A 17,385-nucleotide genomic window follows, 5' to 3' on the forward strand; every position below is an offset into this window, starting at 1 on the left:
ATCCCAGTCAGATTTAGAATCATATTTGAGATAGGTCCCTCTACTTAGCATCATTTGGGCAGTGGGTCTAACTGGCCAAGGATGCAGCGTCTATGATAGGGTGACCAGGATAGGGTCTAACACCTTCCTCCTGGTTCTCTAGTTTGAAGCTTTTTTCTGCCTTAGTATGAGAATGTAGGCTCCTCAAGGCCTTAGATTCCTTTTTCTCCCACAGTGCCATGCACTCAATAAATATTTGTTGAATGAATGGTTAGAGAGGATACTCACTGCTTGGACTTTAGCCTTGCTGCTCATTCCATGGTTGTTTGGCCCAAAACACTTATCTGGCTTGATTATGGAAAAGCTCCTCCAGTCTGTGGGACATTGTTTGGCTCTCTGCCCATGGCAGTTCATTGAGCCTTTTTAGCCAGAAGGGGTGGCATTGAAACTAATGATAAGGACAAAAATAAGTAGAATGCTACAGGTGAGAAGAATTTCAGGTCAGGGTGCACCTGGCTTAGATCAATTCCTTTCCCCTTTTATAGTTGAGGAAACTGAGGCAGACAGAGGGTGCCCATGGTCACACAGCTAGTAAATCTCTGACGTCAAGTTTGAGCTCAGTCTTTTGTAAGTTGAGACAGATAACAGCATCTAGCTATAGAGGAGTATGGTGAGGACCCAATGAGGTAATGGATGGAGAAGGCTTTGCATTCCTTAAAATGCTATGCAGACATCGCCATGATAACTATTGATGTGTCTCCTCGATTGTATAACAGATCAGTGTAATAAAAATGGATTTTGTCCAGTTTGGATTTCTCTTGTGACACTGGCAAGCAGTAAAAAAACCAGTCTGGTCAGGTCAGGGTAAGGTGTGAAAGCACATAAGCAGAGGCTACACTTTTCTCTTTCTTATTATCAAAAGGTATTGATTAGCTACCCACTTTCTGTTAGTTTTTTTCTTGTATCTTTCAGCTTATATGGTCTGTGATTTGGGGAGCTTCCAGGGAGGAGATTCCCTTCACCAATGCAGATCAACATCTCCTCTGAAATGTGTAATATTAGAGTTCCCTGAAACACCTAGAGGTTTGCCTAGGATCGCACCGTCAGTCTGTGTCAGAGGCAGGCTTGGCCCCAACTCTCTTCTCATCCCACGTTTTCCTGACATAGAGGCTGGTTCTCTTTTTGGTTACTATTTGTTGCCTCTCTGCTACATTATAGATAATACAAAGCATTGGATCAGATTGGTTAAATCAGAGAACCACAGAATATTAGGGCAGGAAAAGGAGTTTGGAACATGGAGTATCAGAGCCAGGAGGGACCTTAGGAAACTGAATGTTGGAGTTGGAATGGCCAGCTAGTCCAATGTTTGCCATCATGTGGCATTTACAATCCTCAGCAAAACCATAAATGCATTTTTCTAAAGACAGAAGATAGGTAGACATTAATAGGGATTTTCATTTAAAATGTCTTAATAGTTGAGGGCCAAAGGATCAAATGTTTAGATTTGGAAAGGGACCTTAGTCTTAGGATGTCTGGTCTGTCTCCCTCATTTTTTAGATTAGGAAACAGAGTGAACAAGGGGAAGTAACTTGCCAATGTATCTCAGGTTATAAGTAGTTGAGCTGGGATTCAAGTCTAGGTCCAAGAATTCCAAACCTAGGAGTCTTTCCTCTGTGCCACATTGTGCTTCTTGGGTTGTCTTGTAGTATAGTGATCTTGTTAGTCTGGAACTATTTTGTTGAATGTTTGGTTGAATGTATTTGAGCGAGGATTCTGGGAAGATGGCGGAATAGGTCAGAAAATTCAAGCTGTCCAGATTTCCCCCACAAGCAAGACAAAATAATGCTTCATGGAATGGTAAAATTAAACAAGAGTCAGGGAAGAATACTGGTCCTCCCAGGACAATTTGAGAAGAATTGAAGAAAAATCCCAGGACTGAGCTTTGGTCCCTGTGAAGTGTAAACACCTCCAGGCTAGTTCCACTGAAAGAACAAGCAGCAAGCCCTGGGGCTAGCTGGGTTGGGTGGTAGCCTCAACACCAGCTGGAATTTTCAACTCTTGGACAGTGTGGTGAGTCAGGCATCTGAGCAGGGGAAGATTGAGGGAATCTCTGCTGATAAGGGATGGCAGGCCCAGCTGTGCTGCTGAAACTCAGCCCTAAGCAAGAAGGAACCAGCACATGCCTGAGTGCAGAAGCAGTGGGCAGGGATGCCACTGGCTGTGGGCACTTACAGGAGGGCAGAGTTCTTTGTTTTGGTTTAAAGCCAGAGGAGAGAACTGAAGGAGGACCTGAGGCCAGAGGCACCATCTCCCATACCCAGGACTAGAGGGTGATTACAACAAGTTGCTATAAATAAATTAAAAAATGAGCAAGCAAAGGAGAAACAATCCATCCATAGAAGGTTACTATGGGAATAGAGAAGACCAGGGTTCATCTTCAGAGGAGGATACTGAAGCAAAAAAAAAGCCTCTTCTAATATCAAATGGTCGCCTGCCCAAAAATAATTCATAGAAGAACTTTAAAAAGACTTTAAAAATCAAATGAGAGATTTAGGAAAAATTTTTAAAAATAAGAACAATCTAAGAAAAACAGGAAGATTGTGAAAAGAAAGTTAACTAATTAGAAGAGGAGAACCAGAATGTTAAAGAAGAAAATGACTCCTTGAAAATTAGAATTGGGCAAGGGGAAGCCAGTGAAGTTATAAGAGATCCAGAAATAATAAAACAAAATATAAAGAATGGAAAAATAGAAGAGAATGTGAAACATCTTGTAAGAAAAACAACTGATCTGGAGAATAGATCAAGAAGAGAAAAGATTAGAATAATTGGACTACGTGAAAGCTATAATAAAAAAAATCGTGATATAATAATATAAGAAATAATTAAGGAAAGTTGTCCTGAAGTGTCATAACAGGAAAGGAAAGTAGAAATAGAAAAAATACACCGATCACCACCTGAAAGAAATCCTATGAGGAAAACCTACAGGAATATCATAGCTAAATTCCGAAACCCTCAGCTTAAAGAGAAAATATTATAAGCAAGAAAAAAAAACAATTCAAATATGACAGAGCCACAATTAGAATCACACAAGACCTAGTAGTAGTGACAGTAAAAAACCACAGATCTCAGAACACTGTATATCAGATCCAAAACACTGGAGTTGTGGCCAGAAATAACATACCCAGCAAAGCTAAGCATAATCCTAAACAAAAAAAATGGATATTCAATGAATTGCCAGACTTTCAGGGTTTTATTGCAAAAAGTTCGGAACTTAATAGAAAATTCAATGTACAAGATCAAGAGAAATATAAGGTAAACATAAAAGACTAATTACAAGGCACTCAATAAGGACAGACTTTACTTTTTATACATGGAAATGCAAACTGTGTATCTAAGATTGTAATTAGTAATTGGATAGTTTGAAATAAAGATTGGGGTAGAGCCGACTATGATGTAATTCTAGAAAAAGTAATACCATCTAGGAAAAGGTAAAAAGAGTAATTATCTTATACAAATGAGTTGTGAGAGGAAGAACTGATACAGAGGAATTGGATGGGGGAGGAGGGCTGGTAGTTCTGGAACCCTCCTCTCATTGGGAATGGGTTAAAGGGGAATTATATATATATATATATGTGTGTGTGTGTGTGTGTGTGTGTGTGTGTGTGTATGTGTGTGTATGCATGTGTATGTATGTGTATATATGTATGTGTATATATATATGGATATTAAAGTCTTCTAAATTGAGAAAGAAATGAAAGGTTAAGGGGCTAAGGAGGGGGAAGAGGATAAGGGAGGGACTTATAGAGGGAACCCTACTCATATCAGATCTGAGTTAGAGAAAAATATATGCCTTTAGAAGAGAATAAAAATCTTCTAAATTTTTAAAGAAATAAAAGGGTGAGGGAATAGGATAAGCGGGGTAGAAGGGTGTCTAGATTAATGGGAATGGGATAAAGAGGGAACAACTTATATTTGGAAGGCTTTAAAAGTCTTCTAAATTCAGATAGAAGCAAAAGGGCAAGGAAAAAGAGAGAAAGGATAAGGGAGGGATTCTTGGAGAGGGGGTAGGTTAAGTAATAGGAGGGCAAGGTAACAAGTAGAAGTAAAGTAGAGAAGTCAGGAGGCTTAGGAAACAAGAGATATACACAAACAAAATAAGGATGAAGAGTAGAATTTATTAGGGGAAAAAAAGCAGGAGCATGATCTCAGACAGAATTAAAGCTAAAATAGATTTAATCAAAAGAGAAAAATAAGGAAGCTACATTATATGTCAACCATATTAATCAATATTGTTTTAGACTATTTAAAATAAATAGTATAAGGTTGCAATATTGCTGTAGTGTAGGAAATGATGCATTGGGAGTTGAAAGTTGGGAGTTTTATTTAGAAAAATATGGAAAGACTTGGACATATGAAAGAAGATGTTATCCACTTTCAGAAAAACAGAGCATAAACAGTATAGTACTGTCTTACATAGATGCATATGAATGTATATGTGTATATATGTGTATGATTATAGCTATCTATGTATATGTATGTGTATGTAAGTGTACATATGTAATGCCTATATGTATTTCTATATAAGTTTGTGTATATATGTATTATTTATATATATATATGTCAGTGTGCTTGATTGTAGCCTCTGGGGCGGGGGGGCAGGGTAGAAAGGGGTAAAAGAACAAAGTAAAAAGTGCACAGCAGAGAACAAAATAAAACTTACAAGGAAGCAAAGAAAAGATGGATGGCTCCGAACATGATGCATAGTATTTATTATATAGGCTTTCTTGAAATGGAAATGCATTGCTTTATATTTTGAATCCTCTTGCTTTTTCTTTTCTTCTTTTGCATTTTATTTCTTTTTTCTTTTCTTCTTTTGTATTTTATTTCTTTTTTCTTTTCTTCCTTTGTATTTAAGATTAAAATTAAAAAAACAGTTACCAAAAAAAGAAGGCATTTGACTCTGCATCTTGGAAAGGAAAGCAGAATGGTGAAGAAAGTGATTTCTCTTAAGGGACTCTGTCAAGGCGACTCACATGCCAGGCTGCAGAACAATTTAAGTGGAAGATCAAGTTAAGCTTTTGATTTAAGCTTTAAAGGATAAAGTGTTAAAATAACCAAGCTAAGGAAGGGCTTGAGCATTTGACCAGAAAGGAGCTCATGAACATTTATAGAATAAAAGGGGACGCCTTTTGTCTTCCCTCCTCCCTAGCAACCCCATCCATATCCCACTTCCTAAATCCTTTCCAATCCCCCCTTTCCCTCCAAGGCCTTTACCTTCACCAGGACCCTCTCAAGGCCTATTATATTCCTGTTAAGACAGGAATATAGAGGGTTACAGGGTCAAGGACAAACCAGATAGGGTGGCCCTCTGAGAAGCCCCTTTGCCTTCTTCCCCAACATGGTATTTTTAACTGCTAGACAGTCCTACTGTGCTCTACAGTGATCTTGGGGAATAGGGCAGACACTGAAGGTGCGGGATCCTGGAAAGACTCTAAAGCTATGCTTGTGAGCCTCTCAGAGCCCCAGCCCTCCCACCTGCAGCTATGAATTGCAACACAAGGCTGGTGCAAGGTTCTCCTGATTCACCTACTTCATTAAGCCTCCACTGTTATTTGTTAAGCAAACACAAAATGAAATAAGATAATACTGTAATAGAGAGAGGCACTGGTGTAAAGGTCAGCCCTTTGCTTATGTGTAGGAGGTCTGGTTCACTCCTTGGATAACTCTTGGGAAGTTTTGTGGCTGTGAAAACAGGGCAGAGGGGGAAAAAGGAACTGTTCCACGGATGCTGAGGGTGATTTTCTTGGCAAGAAGCCTTCATGAGAAGCACAGAGGGCCACAAGTTTGGGCCATGTGAGGACTCTTGGGAAGCATTTCCTGCTGGATGTACCCTTAAATGGCTAGCTGAAGAATCAAAATGCACAGAAGGGGAAGAAAAGAGGTCGTGTGTGCCAGGCAGGCATTTCAGCCATCCCCTCTCCTGAGACTCCCCAGGGAGATAGCCCAGGACCATGCACCCATAGAGCCTGGGCACAGCTAGGCCCTTCAAGCCGCCAGCCTTGCCTCCGGCACCATCATCCAGGGAAGCATAGCTCATGGAGCCACAATCTGGCAGCTGTCAATCAAGCCATCAAAATTGATCAAGGTCCTACTGTGGGCAGGGCATTGGGTCAAAGTTTTGGGATATAAGGACAAATAGTCTCTGCCCTCAAAGAACTTATATTCTGTTAGCTGTAAGGTGTAGGTATTACAGCCCCCACCTTCTCAGTAGCCAGAGTTTTGAAGATGCAGTAAAGATGCCACCAAAACTCCTGTTACTATCAAAAGGCTCAATGTCTAAAACATACATACACACACACGTGTGTGTGTGTATATATATATATATACACACGCATATGTGTGTATGTATGTATGTATGTGTATATATGTGTGTATATGGAAGTGATGCCTTTCCCTTTGCTTTGCTGCTGTGCTCTAAGAACGACTAGGCCTCTCTATTTTCCCTGAAACTGAACAGTCGTAAATATATTGTCTCCTATTAAAATGTGAGCTCCTTGAGAGCTGGGACTGGCTTACTCTTCTATTTGTTTCCCCAGAAACAAGTGCTTAATATATGCTTCTATATTCATTCAGCTGAAACTTAATGTGTCCAAAGCAGAACTCATTATCCTCATTATCTCTGCCCCCCTCCCCAAACCCATCCTTCTTCCAAACTTAGCTATTTCTTTTGAGGGTATCACTTTACTTTCAGTTATGAAAGTAAAAGGAAAATACACATACACACATATATGTGTGTATGTAGCTATATACATGTGTATATATACGTGTCTGTGGATACTTCCCTTGCTCCTTGGAGCTATTTTTGCTTTTCTTTGAGTTGTACCTTGAAAGAAAGATGGTGGCTGCATTGTAATATATCCTTAATAGATGTTCATTGATTGATGATGAGTGGATTGGAATGAAGAAAATGGATGTGGGGGTCCATTTCAGGCATGAAGAAAGAGATGAAAAAAGGTTCAGACAGGAGAGAGGAGAACAAGACTAGGGAATGAAGATAAGTCCTCGTTGGCTAGAATACCCAGTTTATGTGGTTAAACTGGACATAGAAACTGGAGCCATATTATTGAGGGCCCTAAAGGCTAGGATCCAGTGTTCAGAACTTATTCACTTAGTAGTTGGGAGCCTGCGAAAATTTATGAATAAAGGAGTGAGATGATCAGAGCAGTTTACACAAGCAGTGGTGTGGAGGAAGGATTTAAGAGAGTATAGACTAGAAGCTTGAAGTCCAACTGGAAGGCCATAAGATGTGAAGTGAATTTTTCCAAGTGATAGCAGAGAGGAGAGGCCAAATCCAAAGAGATATTGTGGAAATGGAAATCATAGAAGGATTTCCAACATGAACAAGAGGTCAGCAATGCAGATGTTGATTTGGGAAGCCTGTGCATAGGAATGAGAATGAAAGTCATGGGGATAATTGAGATTAACAAGAGAGAGAATGTAGAGAGGGGAGAGGGCTGGGGTCAAAACATTGGGGAGCAAGTAGATGATAAGGAAAAGACAGAGATAGAATAACCAGTCAATAAGCGTTTATTGAGCACCTCCTACATGCCAAAGACAAATACACAAAGATAAAAATAAATCATCCTCTATCCTCAAGGACCTTACATTATTTATGTAAGTATAAACAATAAAAACAAAAAAGAAGAAAAAGCCACAAGACTGTGATGACTCCTAAGCCAAGGAAGTAAAGACTGACTATCCAGAATGATAGGGGTGGCTCATAGTGTCAGGAAAGAGGTTGAGGTCAGAGAAAATGACGAGGGAATTAGAGCATTAGGTCTTTTGTGTCTCCTGACTTACTAATTTTAGTAGAGTGATAGAGACAGAAGGCAGACAAGCAGTGCTGGGAGATTGGGTGCTAAGGATGTTTAGGTATCTGATGTTAATTATTTCATGAAATTTGACAGTGAAGAGGAGACAGAGGTGGGATGGAGATGAATGGAGCATGAGGGTCAAGGAAAGTTTTGTTTTGTTTAAGGACTTGGGGAGAATCACCAGATTTGTCAGTACATGGTAAAGAGCCAATGAGGTAGAAGAGATTTCTGGATTATCCAAAGTGGAAAACAAAATATTAGGAGCAAAGAGGAAAAAGAATATATGTCATTTTCCTGGGAGGTTTTAGCTTCATACCTGATAACATGTCAACATCACTTTAAGGTTGCAACATTCTCTTCTGTGAACTTCATTCCAGTTCTCAGTGTGTATCTTAATCTCTCTTTTGGCTTAAAAAAAAAGACTTGAGCTTGTTATAGATTGGTCAGGTCTTTCAAACAAGTTTTCGTTGACTGAATGCACTGCTGCATGACTCTGGCTTTAATTTGTTCAATAAGTATGAAGTTCATTATTACATAATGTGGGTTATTATCTTTGAGTGCTTAGGGAAAAAAATAAATGCTGCTGGGGATTGCATCATGGGTCATCACAGATGAAAAGACCTTGTCTGTCATTGAGGGCAGGCTTCTGTCAGAGGAAGAAATGGAAAGAAAAAGACCTCAGTTCTCTACATGCTGTGGAGAGAGGAGGATACAAAGGGGAGAGGCAAGTCATTTTGTGCACTCTGAGTGCAGGTAATGTGGCGTAGTGGATAGAGTGATGGGCTTAAAGTAGGGAAGACCTAGGTTCAAACACCACTAGCTCTTTGGGTCCCTGGGCAAGCTAAGGGACTTCTTTGGACCTCAGACAGCTCCCTAGATTTATCTAAATGAATACCCTTGGTGGCAGATTCACTAGGCATATATTTTATATTTGCTTATCTAGACATTTTTTCTCCTAGCTGAATGTAAGTTCCTTGAGGGCAGAAGCTGTTTCATTATCTCATTTTTTGTGCACCTGGGGTATAATACAATGTCTGGCACTTTGTAGATGGTTTATAAGGTCATAGGTTTGTAGATTCAGAGCTAGGAGGAAACTGAGAGCTCGCCAAGTCCAGCCAACACATTTTACAGATGAGGGAATAAGGGAAAACTGGACAAGTTAAGTGAGTTGGCCAGGGTTGTACAGCTAGTGAGAGTCTGAGGCACCATTCAAGCATCTGTGATTTCCAAATCCAGCCCTCTTTCTCTGCTTAGTGAAGTGAATCTAAGCCATAGATGAGTGCCTATCTTTGTTAATGGAAGTGGGTACCTGTGTTGGTGAAATTATAGATCCTTGATGTATTGGCCTCTTTCTTTCAGACTGGTAGATTTAGATCTCAAAAAGCCATCCCATGCACATCATGCTACTCAGCATGGCAGTAAATATTGTCAGCGGCGAAGCTCCCAGAATGACCTCAAACCAATATGTCAATTTGCATGTCTGCTGTTCAACCAGCTGCATAAGCAATTACCAGTCACTGAGCTGGAATACCTCTCTCCTCCACCCCAACCCCAAACATCTGGGAGTTTCTTTCCCAAGGACTTACCCTGGGAATTGTTGTACAAAAGGGGGATGCAAACGTTGTCCCTCTGTGTGCTTTAGGATGGTTTTTTTCTTTTCTTTTTTCTTTTTCTTTTTAAGAAATGAGCAATATTTTCAATTTATCTCACTCTGAGATCGCTGAGCCAGGATGAGTAATCAGGCTTAGTTCTAAGTATTCTAGTCATCTTTCTTCTTACTGATGTCTTTTCTGACTCCAGGATGTCAGAGTTTTTTTTTTAATTTTTTTATTTATAGCTTTAGAACCATTATTTTATGCTCAAGGCAGCCAGCCCCAGCTGAGAAGCTGAAAGCCAAGTCAGTTACTATCTTTTCCCCCTAGCTATTAATCCAACCTTGATCTCATGTTCTTTGTTATTATTATAAAACCTAGCAGTTTCTGCAGAAATGAGTAGAATTCAATTCAGCAAGCATTTATTAAGCACTTACTGAGTGCCATGCATGGTACAATAAGTGATTGGGATTCAGAGATAAAAATGAAGACAATCTTTGCCTTCGTGGAGCTTATGCTCTGCTAGTGTGCCATATTGCCACAATCAAGTCAAGGCACTATGTCCTATTAGGCAGCAATGGACAGAGACTGAATCCAGGACTTCACTGCAGGAAACTCCCACTACCAATGTTCCTTCTCTGTGATGTAGAGAACAGTAGTACCAATCTCAAATAGAAATTGGGCCACTGAAATATACATAAGGGCTGCATATTGACTTAGAAAACCACATGTTAACATCATCCACATTTTGTTATATTTTTATTTTATTAAATATTTCCCAAATACATTTTAATCTGGTTCTGCCATAATCAGGAGCTTTGTGTCCATTTGTTTGACACCTCTGGCCTAGAGCACTGATTGATTAAACGAGTAGCTAGGATACTTCAGAGGCAGCACTTGAACCTAGCTCTTCAGGCCTCCATCCACTACTCCAGGGTGCCTTGTGCTGGCCAATAGTATATGCCAAAAGTCGAACTATATATATACATATATATATATATGGTATACGTGTGCAATCATGTTAAACATGTTTCCACACACTAGTCATATTGTGAAAGAAGGAACAGAACAAAAGGGGAAACTACAAAAACAAAAACAAAAAAAAAAAACAAGTGAAAGTAGTAGGCTTCAGGCTGCATTAAAACTCCATAATTCTTTCATTGGATGTGGATAGCATCTTCCATCGTAAGTCTTTCGGAATTGTCCCGGATCCTTGTATTGCTGAGAAGAGTTAACTCCACCATAGTTAATCATTGCACATTGTTGCTGTTACTGTGTACAGTGTTCTCCTGGTTCTGCTCACTTCACTCAGCATCAGTTCATGCAAGTCTTTCCAGGTTAAAAGATAAACTTTAGACTGAAATCAGCTTCCCCATTTTTTCATATCATCACAAACATCGGTGAGAAGTCACAGACTTTGTGGGGTATGGGGAAATGCTGAGGGCGAGAGCTTCCTGAGTTTTTTGGGCCTTTTTTTCAGTTTGTACCTCCCTGCCACCCCCACCCCCAGTACGTCTGTGAGTTGAGAGTAGACCAGGGGGTGCTGTGGAAGTGAGCCTTTAGCTTTGCTTTCAGCTTTCATAAAAGAAAGGACAAATTTTCGCTGCAAATTAGAGCAATTGGACTAAATGACGGTCTATTAATAAATCAGTGAAACAATTTCGTTCCTTTCCCTGCCATGTTAAAATAGAGGGCTGTTGTCAGCTCTTCAATGGGGTTCTCCAGTGTGAATTTCTCAGGCTGGGATTCCTGTCAGATATTCCAATGTTGTCAACTTGTCAGTTGGTCTTCCTGGGAACAACTCATATGTAAATTCAGTGACATATTTGATCTTTCAGGTCGTAGTGGTCTGTGCTCATGTGAATAATTGGTTACACACCCACTAAGGGGAAGATACATGCTAGAAATCCGTTACATAGAAATTTGTGTGGTGAAAACTCAGTGTAGAAGCATTTTTATTTCATGGGAACATGTCCTGCCTTCTCCCACCTCTACACTCCTTCTTGTTCATGATACCTACATGCCAGGAAGGGACTTCCCCTTCTCAGTCACCATAATTCTTCATCAAATTTGGGAAGCGCTGCAGGTGAGTTTTAAGAGCCAACGGGGGTTTGTATTGTTGTTACTGTTCAGTTGTTCAATCATGTCTGACTCTTCATGACACCATGGACCATAGGAAGCCAGGCCCTTCACTTTTGTCCTCCACTATCTCCCAAAGTCTGTCTGAACTCATGTTCATTACTTCCATGACACTATCTATCCATCTCATCCTCCGCCCTCCTCTTTTCCTTTTGCCTTCAATCTTTCCCAACATTAGGGTCTTTTCCAATAAGTCCCGTCTTCTCATTAGTGAAATATTGAAGCTTCAGCTTCAGTATTTGACCTTCCAGGCGAAAAATGAATTAATTTCTTTAAGTATTGACTGATTTTGTCTCCTTGCTGCCCAACAGACTCTCAAAATTCTTTCCAGCACCACAATTTTATTAGTTGATTCTGTGATGCTCAGCTTTCCTCATTGTCCCACTCTTACAGCCATACATTGCTACTGGAAAAACCATAGCTTTGACTATACAGACCTTTGTCAGCAAGGGGATGTCTCTGCTTTTTAGCATGCTGTCCAGATTTGCCACAGCTTTCATTCCAAGGAACCAGTGTCTTTTAATTTCACGGTTGTAGTCGCTGTCTGTGATGATCTTTGAGTCCAAGAATATAAAATCTGACACTGCTTCCATTTCTTCTCCCTCTCTTTGCCAGGAAGTGATGGGACCAGATGCCAAGATCTTAGGGTTTGTTTTAGCAGCTCCCAGTGGTCCAAATGGGGACAACAACCTCTCTCCCACTTTTAGACTTGCCCTTTGGCAGCATTTAAAAGCAAGGAGTGTCTAGGCTTCTAGGCCGATGTTCTTTAGAGTGGACCTTATTTCTTTTATTCCCCTCACATGCTTTATTTATTTTTAGTTTTCAGCATTCACTTTTATGATATTTTGAGTTTGAAATTTTCGCCTCCCTCCCCTCCCCCCTTCCCAAGACCACATGCGATCTGTTATAGGCTGTACATGTACAGTCATATCAAACATTCCCACATTAGTAATGTTGTGAAAGAAGAATCAGAACACAAGCAGAAAACCAGGAGAAAGGGAAGAAAAGAGAAAACAGTCTGCTTTGATCTGCAATCAGACTACATAGTTCTTTCTCTGGATGTGGATGGCATTTTCCATCATGAATCTTTCAGAATTTTCTTAGATCATCGCATTGCTGAGAAGAGCTCAGTCTATCAAAGCTGGTCATCAAAGTCTACCAGTGTTGTTGTTACTGTGTACACTGTTCTGGTTCTGCTCACCTCACTCAGCATCAGTTCATAAAAGTCTTTCTAGGTTTTTTTTTTCCTGAAATCCACCTGCTCATCATTTCTTACAGAGCAATAGTATTCCATTACATTAATATAACACAACTTGTTCAGGTATTCCCCAATTGATAGGCATCCCCTCAATTTCCAATTCTTTGCCACCCCAAAAAGTGCTGCTATAAATATTTTTGTGCATGTGGGTTCTTTTCCCTTTTTAATAATCTTTTTGGGAGACAGCCCTGTAAGTGGAATTATTGGATCAAAGGGTATGCATAGTTTAATCACCTTTTGGGCAGTGTTCCAGATTGCTCTCCAGAATGGTTGGATCAGTTCACAACTAGAGTGGATCTTATTTCTCTGGCTGTAGCAAAGAAAGGAGAAAAAGAAGATTTTTATGAGGCTTGGTTGTGGCAAAGCAAGATAGTTCTGGGGAGTCTGGCTAGCTGGGTAAATTTTCTATGTGTATATCTGTGTTCCATCCATTATTTTGTATTATATGCTGCCTGAGACTTAAGGAGAGAAGGAAAAGAGAATAAGCATTCATTAAGCACCTACTATGTGCCAGGAACTGTGTTAAGAATTTCACAAAGAGTATCTCATTTGATCCTCAGAACAATCCTGGGAGGGAGGTCCTGTTATGATCCCCATTTTACAGTTGAGGAGACTGAGACAAACAAGTCTCCCTGCCTCCAGGTCCAGAGCTCTATCCATGGTGCCGGCTACCACAGAAAACTGGCTTGTGATGAGGCTGTGCTGAGTTACCCAGTTAGTATGTGTCAGAGACAAGATCTGAGCCCAGGTCTTCCTGGTATCAGGCTTCATGCCTCTGATACTTCTGTCATTAGTGAAGTATCATGGGTTTCATGGAGGATGTCCTGCCAAATGGAAAAAGATGGTTACAGATGGTAACGCCTGGTAGATACTCTTGTTTGGGGGTGATATATTGATTGTATCAAGGCTCAAAATGCTACAGGGCCTCCTTAATGAGATCCACAACCACTCACTCAAAAGAGACAAGCCTAATACACTGGAAAAAAAACCAAATTGATGAAATATGTCCCTTTTTTCAAACCGTGACATAGAGTTGGATGGGTAGCCCATTAAATTGATCTTACAGTAGTGTGTGTGTGTGGGTGTGTGTGTGTGTGTGTGCATGCATGCGTGTGCCTGTGCCTGTGTGCATGCACATGTAGATGGCCTTGAAAACAGACAGTGATGTGGTTCCAGAATTGAAGAGGAAGAGGAAAGGAGATTGTGTCACATTTGGGAAATTACATTATATTGTTGTGATTTCAACGATGCAAAGCTTTCTGACAAAAAAAAAATCCATTGTGTTATTTCATTTTATTTTAAAAAACTTTTATTCATTTTAAACTTAAATACAAAATGAGAAAAGAAAAATAAACATTTTCATGTATGCAGCGGAACACAAAAAAAGGATTTTGTATAAAACAATGAATTTCCATGTCATGAAAACCTACGTAATAAATCCTAAAATTTCAAAGCAACTCACTTATTATTTTTTATGTTTTATTGATATCTTTTGTTTGTACGTCAATTTCATTTCCAAATTTTGTCCGCTGCCCAACGTTAAAAGCTGATCTTTCTGCTTTAGATGGGCATGAGTTTTTGATCCTTGTCCTTTGCAGGACTTATATGTGATATTGTGGAAATGATGCTCAATTTGAAGTCAGAGAGAACCAGGGTTCAGGACCTACCTCTGACATTTCTTACCTATATGGCCTTGGACAAGTCCCTCAAACCCATAGGTTACATGTGTGCTGCAAAGGGCAATGATAAATGTGTGGTACCTGCCTAAAGCTAAAAGAAATCAGTTTTTTTCTTTTCTTTTTTTTATTTGAGTTAACTCAATAACTACTTATTTATTGGGGATAGAATAATGACTACATTGCAGGATTGTTGTGGAGATCAAATGACATAAAAAACATACAGTACTTCACAAATCTTAGCCAGCCTGACCTAAACCTTGTTAAGTGTCTGCTGTTTTCTGACCCTGATGCAGAGTTGAGCATGTCAGCTTCATGACAAGGGACTCTTAAGAGTTCTTCTTTTCTTTCATCATGGGTCCCTTTGGTAGTCTGATAAAGTCATGGACTTGTTTGCTGAAATATTTTTAAATGCACAAAATAATTCAAATTAATATTACCATAATTAAATATAAAATAATGATCTAAAATAAAACATATGAAATTACAAAGAAAATCAATGATATTGAAATAGTCTATGGAAAGGAAGACAGGATCACGTGTGACCTAGCAGCATGCATGACAACTATAATAATTTTGAAGTAGCAATGAGTATAAATGATATTCTATGATATCTGCAATAACTGTAATATGATATAAAAATATCTGTGATTTTTCTTGGTAACAAAGTCCCAGGTACTGCTAATACTACCATGGCTTATTATGTATATTCATAATTGAGGGACTCGCTAAATTTTGGTTAGGTTAATGAAGGTAAAGATGTAATTTTTTTCCCCATACAAGGTCACCTATGCTGGACCCCAGATTAAGAAACTCGACTTTAGAGTCTGAGTTCCTGGAGGAGAAAAGACTGTGTGTCTTCTATTCAGCTATGCTGTATGGCTCTCAGTGCATTGAAGATGCTCAGTGGGCGCTGACTGATGGCATTTGCATGCATCATGTGACCCATCTGCAGAGTGTTACTTATTTGCAGATAGTCGTATGTTATCTGCAGGTGGGCCAGTCAGTTATACCAGATTCAGAGAAATTATTGAGATCCAATAGAAGCATCAGGACACTTTTAAAATGCTAGCTAGGGTGGAAGTCAAGGTACGCAAATATTGAATGAGCTGTTTCTGATTTGAATAATAAATTAAACAGTGAACCTATTACAAAGTTCTTAGGAGAACTTTAGAAACTTTGATTTGATGAGAAAGAAAGGGGGAGGGAGGAGTAGAACTAATTCTACTTGGTATTTGTTCAGGGATTTGTTCCTTCTGCTTAACTTAAATCCTAGCTAATAGTCTTAATGGTTTTTAATGGCCCTAAATGGTTCTCTAAATAGGGCAGGGCTGACTTGGGCAATTTTCTCCTGTGTAGGAAGCCCACAGGTCTATCAGATTTATCAGTTACATGATTTATTGGTCACTAGGAGCAGATTTGGAGTGGGTGGACCTGCTTTTTAATCCTGACCACTTAACTCCTGTATGTCTTTTGTTAAGTCTCTTCCCTTTCTGATCCTCAGATCCTCTTGCCTTGACTTCTCTTCCCTTGACTTCCCTTTCTTTCTCTTGCCTTCCCTTCTCTTGCTCCCTTGAATAGTGTGGGTCCTATCCCACCCCCCTCCACCAAATCACCATATTGGTGACAGATTTAGTGTGGTAGTGCTACCCCTACAGTACGACAGACCCTGGAGCTCAAACAGTTCATTGGTCTCAGCCTCCCCTCAAGCAGGGACTATAGATATGTACCACCGCATCCAACATTCTGTTTCTAACTTCATTAAATACACTAGCCATCCTCAAAACATTATTAAAAAAAACTTAACTGGTGCAGTGCTCAGTTAACGTTTGTATATGGTCATGTCAAGTCAAGACTCAAACAGAAAAGAGAGTGCCTACAGCCAGTTCTGACTATCTCCCTGACTTCCACTTCCATCTTTTCCCAGTTCTGGAGTCTCTCTTGGCTCTGGAGCTGCTCCCCTTACTGCCACCATTAGTTTTGGCCACTGGGGGGTGCATATCCCCATTCTATACACATCAAAGTATAGCTGTATGTATAGGTCAACATTCATGGCTTAAATGAATTCAAACATGGAATCCTTCGGGAACTCTAACGTATTAATGGAATCTACAAATGTTGCTTTGAGGGTTTTTGAGGTATGGAACGCCTTGGGGATATAGGGCAAGAGTCAAGAAAATTTTGGAGGAAAATAGAGAAAAGAGTGCCCTTTCATGCCAAATAATCGCCAAGTGTAATACTTTAATTTTAAAATTAAAGTTAATTTAATTCAATGCGAAGTTATACGTGATAGTTACATGAGATTCCTTGCCATCTTGGGGAGGGAGGGGAGAAAATCTGGAACTCAAAATTATGTAGAACAGTGTGTGGTAAACTAAAAATAGATAAATAAATTAAAAAAATTAAAGTTAATTTAGCTTTTGAGTTCATATAGAATCTTGCTTTGACTCTTTTAGAAAAAATATGACTAGAATTGCGAATTTCCCACCAAATTCTAATCATATTACAGGCTCTGCAATTGACCATCTAGAAAACACTGTCTCAGACAAATCCACAAATGGTTAAATGGGTCATTTTAATGAGAAACTAAGGTAAATGAAAACAATTCGAGTATAAACAAGATCATGTGAGAAATGGAGATGTCCCTTCCTCATCCTTACAGATGAGAAAGAGCCCTGCTGAATATGGGTTTTTGAACTGACCTCCATGCTGACTGATCAAAGTTCTTCAACCTTTGAGTCCAAGGTAGAAGGAAATTGGCATCACTTCCAGGATAGGTAGGATGTTCAGCAGTTCCCAGGATGTGTCTCTCGTCTTATCAGTGTTTCTGAGGGCCAACATCTTTCTTTCTGAGCCCTGGCTTCTTG

General features: G+C 39.6%; 1 protein-coding gene across 5 annotated transcripts in view; it reads left to right on the forward strand.

Annotated features, from left to right (window-relative positions):
* The window catches only part of THRB (thyroid hormone receptor beta), a 432,256-nt gene that overhangs the window by 78,843 nt on the left and 336,028 nt on the right, over positions 1–17,385 (forward strand). Inside the window, exon 1 of one of the 5 annotated variants that reach the window (XM_036759247.1) lies at positions 8,571–8,606. The exons of the other annotated variants lie outside the window; for them this stretch is intronic. The gene's annotated coding sequence lies outside the window, so the exon portion shown is untranslated. Of the gene's footprint in view, positions 1–8,570; positions 8,607–17,385 lie in introns of those variants that run through there. 5 annotated transcript variants of the gene reach the window in all.

The sequence above is a fragment of the Trichosurus vulpecula genome, chromosome 5 (assembly GCF_011100635.1).
Source record: "Trichosurus vulpecula isolate mTriVul1 chromosome 5, mTriVul1.pri, whole genome shotgun sequence".
In the NCBI taxonomy this organism is placed as follows: Eukaryota; Metazoa; Chordata; class Mammalia; order Diprotodontia; family Phalangeridae; genus Trichosurus; species Trichosurus vulpecula.